This window comes from Suncus etruscus, chromosome 5, assembly GCF_024139225.1.
Source record: "Suncus etruscus isolate mSunEtr1 chromosome 5, mSunEtr1.pri.cur, whole genome shotgun sequence".
Taxonomy (NCBI): domain Eukaryota; kingdom Metazoa; phylum Chordata; class Mammalia; order Eulipotyphla; family Soricidae; genus Suncus; species Suncus etruscus.
The window spans coordinates 153,716,158-153,733,376 of NC_064852.1; the positions used below are offsets into that span (position 1 = coordinate 153,716,158).

At 44.2% G+C, this 17,219-nt stretch overlaps 1 protein-coding gene and 1 pseudogene across 1 annotated transcript in view; one reads left to right on the forward strand and one right to left on the reverse strand.

Annotated features, from left to right (window-relative positions):
• Window positions 1-17,219, reverse strand: part of TP53INP1 (tumor protein p53 inducible nuclear protein 1) — a 914,054-nt gene that overhangs the window by 304,993 nt on the left and 591,842 nt on the right. The gene's annotated exons all lie outside the window — the stretch shown is intronic.
• On the forward strand, window positions 7,666-7,765 carry LOC126009867 (uncharacterized; annotated as a pseudogene).

The window sequence follows — 17,219 nt, forward strand, 5'->3', positions numbered from 1 at the left end:
GCTTCTAGAAGATGTCCCAGCAGAGCAAAGATTTCAGCTAACACTGTTCAGTTGCTTCTACGTGCACAAAACACTGCAGGTATACGCAGAAGACACACTGTGGCCAAGAATGACACTTTGGGACTTCCCATCCAGGGTTCTCTCTGAACCTCAACAGACACAGGTTCATTTGGCCCTTACCAGAATAGGAAGATGTATTTGTGCCTTTCTAGTTTATTTGATGATGGCCTATAACTCCCTTCCCCCATCAGCAAAATGGCAGCCATTCAACTGAGTCTTAATTTATTGGGCTAAATCAGCCTTTAAAATGGTTGTTGTAAAGGATGGTAGAAAGGGGCAAGCTTCAACCACCGCATACCCTGTCCTCAACCTCCAGCACTTCTGGTGTGGCTCTGGAGACACTCAAACACCACCAAAGTGGTTTGATAGCCCAGACACAGCAGCTTCAGGCCTACCTCAACCACCAGCCCACTTGGTTGAGTATCTCAGAAGTGAATCCCAGAATCCTCACTTAGAAAACCCCTTCATGGGCCCAGAGAGATAGCACAGCGGCGTTTGCCTTGCAAGCAGCCGATCCAGGACCAAAGGTGATTGGCTCGAATCCCGGTGTCCCACATGGTCCCCCGTGCCTGCCAGGAGCTATTTCTGGGCAAACAGCCAGGAGTAACCCCTGAGCACTGCTGGGTGTGACCCAAAAACCAAAAAAAAAAAAAAAGAAAAGAAAACCCCTTCATGCACACACCCCTAAAACTTGCATTATGAAAAGATCAAAAACAAGGAGGTAGGGTCAGAGCAATAGCATAGCAGGGAGGGTGGCTTGCCTTGCATGTGACTGACCCAAGTTCAATCCCCACATCCCATATGATCCCCTGAGCACCACACCAGAAGTGATTCCTGAGTGCAGAGCCAGGAGTAAGCCCTGAGCACCATTTTAAGTAGCCAAAACAAAACACACACACACACACACACACACACACACACACACACACACACACACACATACTCCAAGGAGGTAAAAAGGTCCTGAGTCCTGAATGTGGTTTCACCCACATGTCAAAGTTCAATACTAAACCCAAGGCTGACTCTCCCCAAGGTAAGCTGACCTTGAACTTCATCCTAAGAAACCAGATAAAAAGAAATACTTCTCAGGGGCCAGAGCAGTAGTACAGTGAATAGAGTGTTTGCCTTGCATGCAGCTGACCTGAATTCAATCCCCAGCTCCTTATATGGTCCTTCAAGCCCACCAGGAGTGAATACAGAGCCAAGATTAAGCCCTGAACACCACTGGATATGACCAAAAAAATAGAAAAAATAATGTTCTTTTGCTAGTTAATATTGAATGTGGTGGCAGGTAGAATGAATGAGAAATTAGAAAGATATAGCTAGCTCTTCGACAGTGTTTTTCTGGTAATCATAGAATTTAGGCAATTTTGAACAATCTATCTATCAGAAAAAAATAAAACTTCATTGGAGTGAGACACAGTATTGCACAATGAGGATAGCTTTGCCGCTCCAGCATGAGGTCACTGGTCTACTGGAGAAACACCCTTTGGGTTACTTTCAGATACACAGTGAGACAATTCAGAGAATTTACGATATGGTTTAAGTGAACTCTTGCACCAAGTGATATGATAAAACATAAATATATAAATATAAAAATAAAAAATAAAAAAATACAAAGTCAATGAAAACTCTAAAGAAGTTAAAAGGGGGCTCCGCCTTTTGCATAGAACCATAGAACTTGAATCATGTTGTTCTGTCTCATATTTCTATGTCAACCTACAAATTGAGGAAAAAAATAGTGGATGGGGCCCAGGGGCTAAGCGATCTCAGAACACTGAATGGAAGAAATATAGGTCAGATCTAAATATTCAAGCTTAAAGTAATGACAACAGAATCAAGAGACCCCAACCATAGCAAACTAAACACAAAATGGACCTGTTTAACTAGTAGACCATGGGGTCCATGCTGGGAACTATGGTGAAAGGGGGTCAACACTGGTGGTGGGAAAGGCCTTAATTCACTGTCGCTCAATGCCTGAAGTACAACTGTGAAAGACTTGTAATTCACAATGGTCTCAATTAAAAATGTTTTCAAAACAAAAGAGTTAAAAGGTCTAAGACAGGAAGTACAACTAGAGAACATGGCAGAGTTATTGAAAAATGGTTCCACACTACTTATTACAGTGCTGTGCATACACTGGGCAGGGGGGTGAAACCTCTAAAGAAATTCATAAATGGGCCCGGAGAAATAGCACAGTGGTGTTTGCCTTGCAAGCAGCCGATCCAGGACCAAAGGTGGTTGGTTCGAATCCCGGTGTCCCATCTGGTCCCCCGTGCCTGCCAGGAGCTATTTCTGAGCAGACAGCCAGGAGTGACCCCTGAGTACGGCCGGGTGTGGCCCAAAAACCAAAAAAAAAAAAAAAAGAGAGAGAGAGAGAGAAATTCATAAACAAGCTTAGAAACCCAGGCTAAGTTGTTCTGAATCACTGGCATCCCGGACTATTTTATTTGGAGATTAAAGCTCAACCATTTCCACTTCCTTCATCATAAGAAGCTTTAGAGGTTTTTGCCGAAGTGTTGAGTATTTTTTATGACCTCCAGAATGCAATTCACATTTTTCTAATTGAGAAGTTGTATCACTTGGCTACTTTTTCATAGAGGATGTTTGTTAATAAAATTGGCATGATACGTTATTTTCAGCACTGCTAATGAACTAGATTTGAAACGCCTAGAGGAAAATCAACAAAATGCTCAACATATCCAGGGGGGATAAAAGATTTTATTTGCCTTGTAAGCAGGATATAAGTAATTGCCCTATCTACTAAATGGTCCCAGAATTGCTATAACATATCAAAGAGAACATTTCCAAAGAACAGAGCCCAAATGAAACTGGATTAGAGATATTATTACAACTCCCTTCTGCCCCAAACTTTTCATTTTTAACTTTCCAAAAAGAAATTGAAACATGAAAGGAAAGCACTTGGATTACGCATCCGTTTTCTTTTCCAAACCCCTGATTTAATCATTGAGCTTAACATGGTGTTGCCCGAGGAGAATAAATTATGGCAACTTAGTCATTCACACTAAAGAATGATTCTATGACTTAATGCTTATGTTCATCACTTCCTATTATGATTGAACATGAATTCCCAGAGTTAAATCAGAAAAGTATGTGGTTGATATTATCATTCACAGTGACCCACTTGGGTGAACTAAACTCTCAACCTCAAGCAGATTAAAAACAAAAATGGTGATCAATAGCTCACCATTTGAGAATGGAATTTCACCCGCAGAAATCTTGGGGATGCAGGCTTCAGAAACAGGCACACAGAGTGATCTCACACCATCTTGAAGTTTCTATACCTGCTGATTTGAAATCGTTTCCTCCATGTTGCACTTAAGATTTAGTCAGACATATTCCATACTTAAACTCGTTTTCACTTCATTATCATACAAAAGGACAGAATTGTTTCCTGCAATACCATACATCTGTGTTTGTGATTCTGACCTTGCATAGAATGTATTTCTCAAAGATTACAGTCGATTTTCTAAACACTTACCCTCAACCTTCCACTGAACCAGTATATTACCAACATCCTGGCAAGCAACATGGCTCCATCCATGTGGCTCCAACAAAACTCTAACAAACTTTCTTCATCCATTAATTACAGTTAATTGCCCCTACTCTTGAGTGCCATCAACCACTACAGATAGAATTTCGTAGATGACACTTCTCTACCTTCTCTCCTGCTAATAATACTTTCCTCTGCCATATTTGTTGACCCTCCCTGTCTCATCCCCAACCTCCTCAACTGACCCATTTCCTACTAAAGACCAGTTCTCATGTTCTTTCTTTCCATGTCTTTGGGTATTCATTATTCTGCCATTATGTTTTTATTATATCCCACATGTGAGAGAGATCATTGTGCGCCAGTTTCTTCCTCTGAAGAACTTCTCTCAGCATGATGATCTCCAGGTCCCTCCATGGAATAGCAAATTACATTATTTCGTCTTTATATGATTGAGGAATATTCCATGGCATATATGTACCAACCCCCAACCTCCTCCAAGCCAGCAGTAGCCTCTGAAGACCACCTGGTGTGACCTAAGCCATGCACCCAACCCAAATCCCAACAAAATAAATCTGTGGCTCTTTCAAGGCAAAAATTTCAAGAGGAAATGTTCTTGAAGTCCAAGTTTCAGGGCCACCACCAGTGGAAATCCAAAGCATGGATTTTCCCAGCTTTCATAGATTACAAGACAATCAAAGGAGAAACCATCACTTCTGCCTATCAAAGGCACATCCACAAAGTGCCAAGGCCACTCCAGGTGATGAATGGGTTGAAAAATGTCATTGATGGTCTCACATCACCAAGATTTTTTTTGAAATAAGTGTAGACACCCTGCCTTCTCTTACTTCTTTTTGTTTGTTTGTTTGTTTTTGTTTTTGTTTTTGGGCCACACTCAGTGACTCTCAGGGTTACTCCTGGCTATGCACTCAGAAATCGCTCCTGGCTTGGGGATCACATGGGACGTTGGGGGATAAAACCACAGTCCATCCTAGGCTAGTGCAGGCAAGGTAGACCCCTTGCAGCTCACATCCGACCCCGTCTTCTCTTACTTCTGGAAGACCTGACAGCCAAAAGCACAACTTTATTTTTGTTTAATACTGTCTCATCCCCATAGAAACACACCAATTTAGACATCAATGGGTAGCTGAAGTCAGTTAATGTTCAAAAACAAGTGAAGTAACAGAATGGGAAGTTACCAGCAAGATCTTACCAAACCTCCTGACAATGACTTCATGACCTCATTGGAAATACAATGATTTTTTGCAGATATGCTCCTCACCATACTTCTTTTTATTTCTTCTCTTCCTTCTTTTAATTTCTTTATACTCTTTCTTTAAATAATTTTGTTCTTATCTGTAAACTAATGTATTATGATCATCTGCCAACTATGTCATACATGCTCTTTAAATAAAGTAAATTATTTATTAAAAAATGAAAGATGTCATTGATCTTGAGGTCCAATGCCTGAGTTTTTTTAAGTCTCCAACAGTGCAACAAGTTCAAATATCATGGCCTCAGGAAAATATCCCCCATCTTAAGAGGAGGGACTGCATGAACGGGGGCACACTGTACACCTTTTTCTCAGCCCATCATGCCCACAGTCACAAGAATTAAGGAATAGGGGAGAATAATAAGAAATAAGGTACAAGCCCAGTGACAGAGGCTCAACCCACCAGTCAGCCCTGAAGATCCTCCCTCTCAATCAAGTGCAGGGCTAGGGGTGGGGGGTAGGTTGGGGTTCAAGCTGGTTCAGCAATCCTGCATAAGAGACAGAGCAGCTCTACTCATCAGCTCACTCAAAGAATCCACATCTAAGTGAGAGCAGGCAGCTGAGGAAAATAAATGTCAATGGAAAATTCTGGAAACTAGACACCAGCATGTTTGTTGATATTCTGCCCCTGCAACAGACAGACCTTTAACTGTCTCCTCTGCACCAGGGGACTGTCTTCCATATGTCCCAAGGGTAAGAAAAAAGGAGAAGAAAGTTTAAGAAGTGCAGGCCATGGAACTATGTGCCCAAACACCCCCTTTCTAGTGCCAAACACTGACTTTCCACATAGTCCCAGTAGTTTGGCACGAAGAGCAGGACCCAATAACAATCACTTTATGTTTTGAAAGTTCCAAAGGTCACTTTGGAATAATTTTACAATCACCTGGGGACCACATTTTCCAGCCCAGCACAGAATTAATTTCATATTAATGACCACTTGAGCGTTTTGCACCCTACAAGAGGGTGCAAACATGCTCACACTTGTTTTGGTTTGGTTAGGGTTTGGGTTTTGTTTGGGGGCCACACTGGCTATGCTCAGGGCTCACTCCTGACAGGCTCAGGAAACCATATGGGGTGCCAAGGCTCAAGCCCACGTTTAAGAAAAGTGCACCCTACCCACCGTACCATTGCTCTGGCTCTCAACATACTCACTTCTAAGGTATTTTGTTGTTCAACAGAGCAGATAAACAGATACTGAGCCAACACTTGTTTTATACAAAAATCTGGGCTGTAGACAAAGAATCGTTATGTTATAAACAGATGTCGCCAGCCAAGCTTTCTCTTTGTCAACAATCCTAGCTCATGCTGGCCTTCAAGAGTTTTCCTGATTTCAAAATGCATTTAATGACCTGTAAAGAGCAAAAGAAAAAACACTGAGCTTTGCCACCAAGAGTTCCCATATTCAGCAGGGAGAAGTAACCATGTCTCTGTCATCAGACTTTCTCCATGGAGAGTAGCTCTGGAATAAGCACTAGCTTATTCATATTAGCTCTTGTAGTGGGAAGGGGCACTTGCTGAGGAGCCTCCCCCACTCCTCCCTCTTGTCTCCCAGTTCCTCTTATCTCCTGCAGCCTTCCAGCATCATAGAATGTTTCTTTCTTTCTCTCTCTAAAGATTGTGAGTCTCTCAAGGAACAACTATGCAGTCTTGTGACAAATGGAGCTATTTCCAAAACCATTTTTGATCATTGACTTTGAAACCAACCCAGATGTAAGGTGAACCTAGGTAAAACCCCAAACAAATGTGTTCTCCCCACTTCCTCTTCCCAGTAACCTCTTCTTTTTTTTAAGTGGTTTTAGGAGCTTTAATAGTTACACAAATAGACAATTTTTTTCATAACCTCTATATTCTATTCTAAAATTCTAAATTCTATTCTAAAATACAAAAAAAAAAAAAGAAAAGAAATTCAAACGGCTAAAAGGCACATGAAAAAATGCTCCACATCACTAAACATCAGGGAGATGGCAAATCAAAACAACTATGAAGTACCATCTCACGCCACAGAGATTGGCACACATTACAAAGAATGAGAACAAGCAGTGCTAGCGGGGATGTGGTGAGAGAGGAACTCTTATTCATTGCTGGTGAAAATACTGTCTAGTCCAACCTCTGTGGAAAGAGAGATGGAGATTTCTCCAAAAGCTACAAGTTGAGCTCCCATATGATCCAGCTATACCACTCCTAGGGCTATATCCTAGGAACAAAAAATACAATATAAAAATGCCTTCCTCACACCTATATTCCTTGCAGTGTTGTTTACCATAGCCAGACTCTGGAAGCAGCCTATATGCCCCTCAATCGATGAATGGTTAAAGAAACTATGGTACATATATACAATAGAATATTATACCGCCATCAGAAGAGATGAAGTCATGAAATTTTCCTATACATGGATGTATATGGAATCTAGTATGCTGAGTGAAATAAGTCAGAGGGACAGATAACAACACAGAATGGACTCACTCATTTTGAGAAAAATGAAAAACTTTCATGTAATGATTTTCAGAGTCAAAATAGAGGAGGACTGGAGGGTCCAGCTCCCGAAATGAAGCTCACCACAGAGATTGTTGGGTGCAGTCACAGAAATAATTACACTGAGAACTATCATAACAAAATGTGACTGAATGAGGGAAGTAGAAAGCCTGTCTAGAGTACAGGCAAGCATGGAGTAGGGAGGAGGGAAGAAAAATTTCCAAAAATAAATAAATAAATAAATTCTACTTTAAAAATCTAAATTACAGTAATTCTAAATTCTATCCTAAAATTCTAAATTCCATTCTAAAATTTGAAATTCTATATCCTAATATTCCAAAAGCCCACCGCGCTCGCTTCAGCAGCACATATACGAAAATTGGAACAATACAGAGAGAATTAGCATGGCCCCTGCGCATGGATGACACCAAAAAGCCCACCTGGTTAACTAGGCCTCCCCACTCCTGGATTTGAAAGTTGGTTTGAATAAAGAAAAAAGTGCTGGCTTTGGGCTCAGGAGAGAGAGAGCACATGGCACAGAGAGGCCATAAAGCAAAAAAGCAGACTGGCTCTGACGAATCTTTTGACTGGCTTGGTAGTATTTCTCCACCGCTACCCTGCTTCATCCCACCCATCCGCCTAAGAAGATGCTATCCTTTCTGTTTTGACAGTCATATAGCCTTCCCCTAGTAGGTCTCTTTCCCTTGGAGTAGATTACCTTATGTTACCTCTACTTTTTGCACTTTTTTCTTTAAAGTCTAGGGAGGGAGATGTGGGATTAATGGGATTGATCTGATTCTACCTCACTCAGTATACGCCTCGTTATTCATTGTTTGGAAACATCTTTGAATGTAGCACCTTGGATTGATGTTGTTTCCACCTGGTCCCACCTCAGGTATGGTCATTTCCCTCAGATTAAATACTCGGATTGGGAGGAAGATGCTCTCTTGCGTTTTCAGATCTCCATGGAGCTTGCTTTTTCTTAGGAACAAAGGACAAACGTGTGGGAACTCTTGAACATCCATTTTTTCCTCCCATGCGTGTGCATGTAAATTATTTTCCAGATCGCCATTTGCTTTCAGACCCGTGTCTCTCCAGCATTTTAATCTTAGAACCCTGGGGATTTAATTCTATACCCAGAGATTCCGTTGCTGGGTCTGAACCTGTGTTCAGATTTTAAAATGAGGGAGATGTCCAAAGCACTCCCTCCCTCACCCTAAAAAATATCACGTGCAGATCAGCACAGCGGGGCATGTCAAATTCTTCTGTTTGGATGAGTCACTGATCTTGGTCATTTCTGTGTCTCTGGAACACTGTTCTTGCTCTCACATACAGTTTGATCCCCCCAAGCAGGGGAGGCAGGGAAATATCTATCCATCCCGAGAGGTGAGACAGGGTCATCACTAATGGCAAGATCTTTCACCTGGTGGTCTCAAAATATTTGTTCAATTTCAAGGATGTAAAGAGAAACTGACTCTTATTTTCTTTTTTTGGGGGGGGTGGTAAATCAGGTGAAGAGACAGAATCTACATTCACTTCCCGAATCACATCTCTTCGCCTCCTCAGAGTTGTCCGTTCCCCATACCCGGGGACTCAGTTTGCCAAAGTGAAGACAAAGCTCAGAGTCCACCCTGTCAGGTCTCCCTTGCTCTTCACCTCAGCTTCAGAGCTTTCACTCAGATCCTTCCATGCAAGAAAAAAAAGAAAAAGGAGGAGGAGGAGGAGGAGGAGGAGGAAGCAGAAGAAGAAGCAGAAGAAGAAGAAGAAGAAGAAGAAGAAGAAGAAGAAGAAGAAGAAGAAGAAGAAGAAGAAGAAGAAGAAGGAGGAGGAGGAGGAGGAGGAGGAGGAGGAGGAGGAGGAGGAGGAAGAAGAAGAAGAAGGATGAAGAAGAAGAAGAAGAAGAAGAGGAAGAAGAAGAGGAGGAGGAGGAAGAGGAGAAGGAAGAACAGGAGGAGTAAGAGGAGGAGGAATAAAAGGAGGAGGAGGAGGAGGAAGATTCTTCCATGTTCCCAGAGTGTGAGTGAGGTTAACAGACTCCACCTCTTCCCAGCTCTGCCATCTTATGCCTGAAGCTCTGTGGGAAGCTGTCTTTGCTCCTCATTCTCTCTTTGCCGCCCACAAAAGGCCCTCCAGCCTTCAAAGCCAACTGGTCCCCTTCTCTCTCTCAAAGCCCACACCCCACTCTTTCCTATGGGGCTGCAGACAAAAGGGCCAACACATCCTGGATGTGGCCTGGCCTTGTAGAGAGGGGGCTGCTTCTCAGGAGACCCTGATGGTGCCTCAGGGTGTCAGAGAAAAACTCAATTATCTGTAGAAAATGAAACACTTTGGGGTTATCTTTTTCTCCCCTTAAAAGTTTTGGAAAAATTGCACTCTTCCCTGAAGATGTTATAATAGCAAAGAAATCAGACAAATCCATCACCCTATGTCCTTGGAGTGTAGCTAATCACCTTAAGCACACACCTGTTTTAACACCCAGAGCATACACCCTGCTTTCCCTAATCTGTCTTCCCTAAACACAGAAGCACACTGTTTAATTCCTTCCCACATCCTATCCGATTGGCTGACACAGAGTCCACACCTTATTCTCCACCTTACTCTCTCCTAATAGAAATATCCCTTTCCCACCTACAATAAACTGAGCTACTTTCCCAAAGTGGCTGGTGGATGCATCTTCATGAGTTTGCTACTCGCCTGAGATCTGGCCTCACCAGTGACTTCTACATCCAGCAGCTCTGACCTCACCAGTGACTCTTCATCCTGGGATATGACCTTACCAGTTTTATTTACATTGAAGGGACACATCTCCCCATAGTTGTGAGCCCCTCTCCTCCTCTCACACTCAGCTAGTTATGGGGTGGAATCTCTCGGCACTGCAGCTACAGGAACCTCAAAAATCCTATCACAATTTTGCACAAATCAACCAGAACACATAGGGGAAAAATACCATTTGCCAGAAAAATAACAACTCCTGAGCTTAGAATGCTCTCTCAAATTTCATGCTCTCAGCAAACATGGTTCAGGTTGGGATGAAACATGTCATGTCAGGGAGGAGGAAACTGGGGGACAAGGTGGAGGGAAAGTTGGCTGACCCAAGTTCTATCCCCGGCATCCTATGTGGTCCCTGAGTCTGCTGAGAGTAACCCCTCAGTATTGCTGGGTACAGTCCAAAAACAAAAACAAAAAAAAATCTACTCTGGGGCCAGAGCAGAAAGGGTGCTTGCCTTGTACATGGACAACCTGGGGTCTATCCCTGGCATCCCATACGGTCCCTTGAGCACTGCTAGGAGTGATTCCTGAGTGCAGACCCAGGAGTAACCCCTGAGAGCCACCAGGTATGACCCCAAAACAGAAACAAACATTTGAGTGTAGGCCCTACTCAGAAGCACTTGATCTCCAGTTTCCTGCAGATGGGAGTGCAGGTTGTCAGCCAGCACCTTTGTTTGTGGCCCACATGCACCCTCGCTGCCTTTCTAGCTGCCTGAGACATTTGGCATTTATTTCAGAATAATATCAACATCTATTATCAGAGACAGAGGCTCAGAGGATGTTCTTCCAATAAAAAGACAGCTCTGAAATCCTGATGACTCGGGTAAGATGATTCTTCCAGATTCTTAAGTGACTTCAGACAAACCCCACTCACCCTCTGGGGAGAAACAAACCTTCTGATCAGATCTGCAGGGAGGAGCAAGGAAGATCACTTTCCTGACCATATCTCTCCTTTGATTCGTTCACGGAATTTGTTCATCTGAAACAATCTGTGATCCTCCCTCCTCTCACACAGAGCATTTGGGAGAAAGCAGAGGACTGTGGGCCAGGAGGACTGTTCTATGGTACGAAGCTTGTCACAAAGAGTAAGAGTAAGAGGGCAGTGAGGGCAGAGAAGGGACCACTCTAGCAAATGAGAGTTGGAAATGGTCACTCTGGACAGGAACTGGATGCTGAAAGGAGGAAAAAGGACAGGCACTGTTAAATCACACCTTATTTTACCCAAAACAAAGATCATCCCTGGTTTCTTTGTATCTGTTTATTTACAACTTGGTTTCATCCCAAAACAGAGATTGTCTTACACATAAACCTGGCAGGACTGGCTCAGGACAACCTGCACCTTTTGTCCTTACTCGGTTCTTATTCTCCCACCTGGGGATTGTCTCTGTACCCAATAAAAATGACAATTCTGGCAGGTACCTCACTCTCAAGATGAGGTAAAAGATGACCAGACTACATGTGTTTAATCCTCGGTTTGGTCAGGATTATATCATGCAGAGACTCTGCTGTAGACTGGAGATACGGCGTGTGGGGTGATTTTATAAGATGCATCTTCCATAGCAGTATTGCAAATGTCAGTGTCTAAAAGTAAGAAAAGGAAGAGAAAAGAGAAAAAGGAGTGAGAGGAAGAAGAGGAGGAAGAGAAAGAAGGAGGAAAAAAGAAAGAAGTAAAAGGAGGAGGAAGAAGAAGAAGAAGAAGAAGAAGAAGAAGAAGAAGAAGAAGAAGAAGAAGAAGAAGAAGAAGAAGAAGAAGAAGAAGAAGAAGAAGAAGAAGAAGATGGAGGAGGAGGAGGAAGAGGAGCAGGAAGAGGAGAGGAGGAGGAAGAGGAGGAAGAAGAGGAGGAGGTTGAGGAGGTCTGCCGCAGAGATAAGCAGGGGAGAGGGTAGGGCAGAGGAGAAAGGAGAGGATCAGGGAGGGCAGAAGAGAAACAGGACATTGGTGGCGGGAAATATGCCCTGGTGAAGGGTGTTGTCCGTTGTATGATTGAAACTCAATCACGAACAACTTTGGAACTGCGCATCTCACAGTGATTCAATTAAGGAACATTTTACCACATATTAAAATTTTGGAAACTTTAGCTTCACACCTCGAGCTTCCATTTATAATACAGGACTCACCACACCCACCAACGAATTCTAGATCATCCCACACCGAAAAGATTCCTTTCCCATCCTCCCACTGCTTATGTCCCTTCCATCAACCACCATGAATTCCACCAAATTAACCTGGCTGGATTTTGTCAGTGTTCTGCTTTAGTTATTGCCATTTCACCTAAGTATAAGCATCCTGTATTTGATGTATTTCACTCAGCAAAACCACCTTAGTGTCCAAATTTTTTTATCCCAAAGACAAAAAACCTCATCTTTTCTCATGGCAAAGAGCTCTCCCATTGAGAGTTCAGACCTCAGCTTCCTTACCAGACATGTAGGTGGGCATTTAGGTTGGGTCTACATTTGGGCCATTGCTAAGAGTTCTGTGCTTTCTTTTTGTTGTTGTTGTTGTTGTTGTTGTTTAATTCCACACCCAGATGTGCTCAGGGGTTATTCCTAACTCTGCACACAAAAATCACTCCTGGTGGTACTCAGGGGAGCATATGGGATGCCAAGGATGGAACCTAGGTTGGTTAAGTGTAAGTAAGGCAAGTGCCCTCCCTGCTATTCTATCTCTCTGATCTATGCCTTTATTCTAGACACAATTTCTCTGTATATACCCGGGATAATCACAGGATGGTCTTCTTGGGTCTATTAGATTCAGTTACTCTATGTTTTGCAGTATCTTGGTCCCCACACTAAATGCTCTCCATGTAATAATGACGCCTTTCATCAACCTGTCCTTCCTCTCTCCCACACAGCTTTGTTCCCATTTGTCCTTCCAGACATCTGGTAGCAACTCACAAAGTCTCCCACTGTGGAGGAACCTAAAATATAGTGTTTCCACCCAACAGCTGAGGATTGGGGAGGGTTCTGGGCTCCCAGAAAACCTTTTCTTGCTGGGGAGGATTAAGAGTATGACGGGGCCAGAGAGATAGCATGGAGGTAAAGTGTTTGCCTTGCTTGTAGAAGGTCGGTGGTTCAAATCCCGGCATCCCATATGGTCCCCCGATCCTGCCAGGAGCGATTTCTGAGTATAGATCCAGGAGTAACCCCTGAGCACTGCCGGGTGTGACCCAAAAACCAAAAAAGAAAAAAAACAAGAGTATGGCCATGTAGGTAAAAAGAAGTGATTCATCCCTGTAGTTGGACCCCCTGAAAAGAATCCCCTGGCCACCTCCCATCTTGCCAACTTCCCCATGTGGGAACCAAGTGCTGGGAAACAGTGGAAATAACCTTCATCATCACTCCCTTCACAAGATAGCTTCAGAAACTGGCCACTGTGGGTGGAAAATTCTGGGCTCATGGAACAGGGAAACCTAACATGGGTCTTTGTCAGGCTGGAAGCAAAGAAATATGTATTCTAGAAAAATATATATAGTGGGCACTGTGCCCTTGGTGATACCCAGAACCTTTCTGTCCCCCTGGGCCAGGTCCTCTGTTCTTCAGTCCAGTCCATTTCTCTTGCCTTCCTCCTCTTCTGCCCTGTGCTCTGGCAGCCATGCTGGATGTTGTAGGGCACTCTGGGGCACACCTGACATGCTTCTGAGTATTTGCTGCTGTCAGATTCACTTCTAGAGAACAGGAAGGATGAGCAAAACTCCTTTGGTGGCCTCCAAGAACACATCTCTGCACTTGTTGGCTTTTGAGGGACAAATTAATTTAATGCCTGTTCCCCCTCCACTCTGGACACTCAAGGAGGTTAAAGGCAGACACGGGGTGACTCAAGACAGATACACAAGAAGGAGACTTGGTTCTGTGCTCACTATCCTCTGCCAGTGGCAGAGTCAAATAAAAAAAAAATACAAGCATCCAAAGCCAGAGTATCAACAGTTGTTCTCTGACAGTGAATTCAACACAGCTGTAGGGAAAAATGGGAGAAATTGTGAGCGCACCTCTAGGACACATAATCTCCTTTTCCAGGCTGTTGGGTCAAACTGTTCCATGTCCTTCCAGTTGTGGTCCCTACATTTTCAAAGATCCAGCAATTTTTCATGGAGCACATATGTGTCACACTGACTTTGCTTCCACACAGAAGTGGTGATTCCTATTTATAAGAGCCAGAACTAGGAACAGATGAGTGAATAAAGGAACTGTGGTGCCAGCCGGTAGGTATTTTCCTTGCACATAGCTGACCCATGTTCGATACCTAGCATTCAATATGGTTCCCCCAAGCCTGTCAGGAGTGATTCCTCAATACAGAGACAGGAGTAACCCCTGAGTGCTACCAGGTGTGTTGTCTTAATATAAATGAAAGAGTCCTAGTGTTGGTGGAGGGGTGGTGAGGCCTTTCTGGGCTCAACCCAGCTCCCACAACCCCTATGGTCTGGCAGGTCTGAAGGTTGCAGGGTGAGGGCGGAGAGATTCACAAAGCAGTCAGATGAAGTTCCAGGAGTCAGCCAACTTTATTTCACAGTCCCTACCGCCATGCACATCTCCTCACGCGACCTCTTATACTGTCTTTACCTAGCAACTACTTCTCCACTCCTGCTGGGCTCTCTCGGCCTCTGTCTCCCTTTCAGCTGCTTTTTTCCAGGCTTCCCAACTGGCTTCCAGGCTGACCAACTCCCTTTGGCGATGTTATGGCTGCTGCTTTTTTGATGATACTGAATTGCTGATGTTGAATCTGATGCTGTATCTCTGAGGATAAGATACATCTCTTGCTTCTCTAACTCTCCTTCTTATCTCCTCTTTCTCCCCCCTGCAGACTCCTCTACCCGCCCATTCCATGTGTGGGCAGTTCTAAATTCAGGTGGGATAGATGAGTTGGGGGAGGGGATACTCACACAGGTGTAGTGCAAAACCTAAAAACTAAAAAAAAAAAAAAAAAAAGGAAAGGAAAGGTAACCTGCACAATGAAATACAATACAGCTATTGGGGAAAATGAAGTCATGACATTTGCTTATACATAGATAGATATGGAAAGTATTATGCTAAGAAAATGAGGCGGAAGTAGAGGGACAGACATAGAATAATCACACTCATTCGTAGGAAATTAAAAGAACAAATAGCATGGTAATAATATCCAAAGACAACAGAGGTGAGGGCCAGGAGATCCACTTCATTATAGGAAGCTTGTCACAAAGTGCAGGGCGAGTGCCAGGAAGGGACCACTATGACCATGAAAGGTATAAATGATTGCTCTGATCAAGAACTGGGTGCTGAACCCAGAGTTTGAATTCAGATTTTGGTGGTTGAATTGAAACTTTTAGCAGAAAATATTGCCAATTTTAGTAAAAATCTGTCTTTTTTTATTCTCTGCATCTTAACTAGTTAGGTGTTAGGGTACAGCAGAGCCCTAATGTTATGGCTACTCTAACAGCTCGTTAGCATGTGCCCTCTCAGTCTCAGGACCACCCAGTGACCAAGCTCAGAGCAGAGTTTGGTAACCAAATGGGAGCTTCTGCAGGAGGCGTTCGTGATCGCTAGAGAGCAGATTAACCACCAGCCACGAATCTCCTCAATTATGCAAGATGTTGGGAAAATGCATACTCGAACAGATCCATCCAAAAAGCCAAATGCAGCCCCCGCGGTTCTGAGGCAGTTTAGTGAGCAGCACTGGTCATGGGACTGCGAGCTTGCATTGTGCCTGCTGAGGGAGAGCAGGCATCTTGGGGAAAGGCAAATGTGGTGTCCCAGGTCCAGTCAGATCCAGGGGATCAATGGGAATTCGCACAGATGTGAGCAGAGGGAAAGACATTGTTGCAAACCAGCACTTCTGGCTGTCTCTGAGACCAGCCCAGGCTGGGCCTCCACCACTCATCATTCTGAAGGGTGCAGAAACACCAAGGATGGAACTGATGGTGAAAAGGGTGGGATCCAGATTCCATCAGCACCACTGCTGTCCATGACACCCCAAACCTTAGGATGGTGTGGGGAGAGGAACTTGGCATGCTAAGGAACTGCTTTCTTTGAGCTACTTAAAAGACATCACTGGGGACAAAGAGATAGCACAGCAGTAGGGCATGTGCCTTGCATGCAACCAACCCAGGAGACAGTGGTTCGATTCCCTGCATCTCATATGGTCTCCTGAGCCTGCCAGGGGTGATTTCTGAGCACAGAGCAAGGAATAACCGGATGTGACCCCCCCCCAAAAAAAGACATCATAGCTGGGCCAGAGGGATGGCACAGCAGGGAGGGCATTTGTTTTGCATGCAGCCAACCTGGGTTCAATCTCTACCTAACCAGCAAACCATATAGTCCCCTGAGCCTGCCTGGAATAATTCTGAGCACAAAGCAGAGTGACCCCTGAGTGCCCAGGGAGTGCCCATGCCAAATAAATGATGTCATAGTGAAGAGCACTGACCAATAAATCCAAATATCCAGGACCCTGGTGGTCTCTGGTGCCTTCCCCTGAAGGAGTGTTTGGCCCTGAGGGCTCCTTGCCCTGAGATGTGGGGTGGGAGTTGCTTTCCTGCTTCACCACCCCACCCTGGGGAATGGTCCTGCCAAAGGCACCCTCTGGAATTTAAAACTCCTGCCCCTGCCACAGCATTCACTTCCTAAGAGATGAGGTAGGTTAAAGCTTGTCAGGAAATTCTGGGGAATAGCCGGTCTGGGGACCCCCGCACTGAAGCTCTCCCTCCTCCCTGGTTGCCTATTAGAGCTGGTGGAAAAGGAAAGAGGATGCCGAGAAGGGGGGATTACCCCCCCCAAGGCTCAAAGCACCAGGCATGTCAACTCACAGTCAGGATGACATGACACAGCCACACATTGGTGCATGCATTATGTATATAGCTGTGTGTGCAGTATGTGGCTTTGTATATATGGTATATGTGGATATACATGTGTGACCTGTGTGGCCATGTGATGTGTTGACACGTTTCTGTGTGTCCCTGCATATCGTATACAGCTGTGTGCACCTTTGTACACATGTGAAGTTGTGTGAGAGTGCATGGGAAGCCATAGATGCCTGTGTGTGTGGATGCAGACAGACAGACAGACAGACGCAGCTCCATGTGCTCCTATGTGTGCTAATATGCCTCTGTCCCTGCAGCTGGTGTGGGAGCCCATGGGCATGTGCACCTCAGTGGACAACGGACA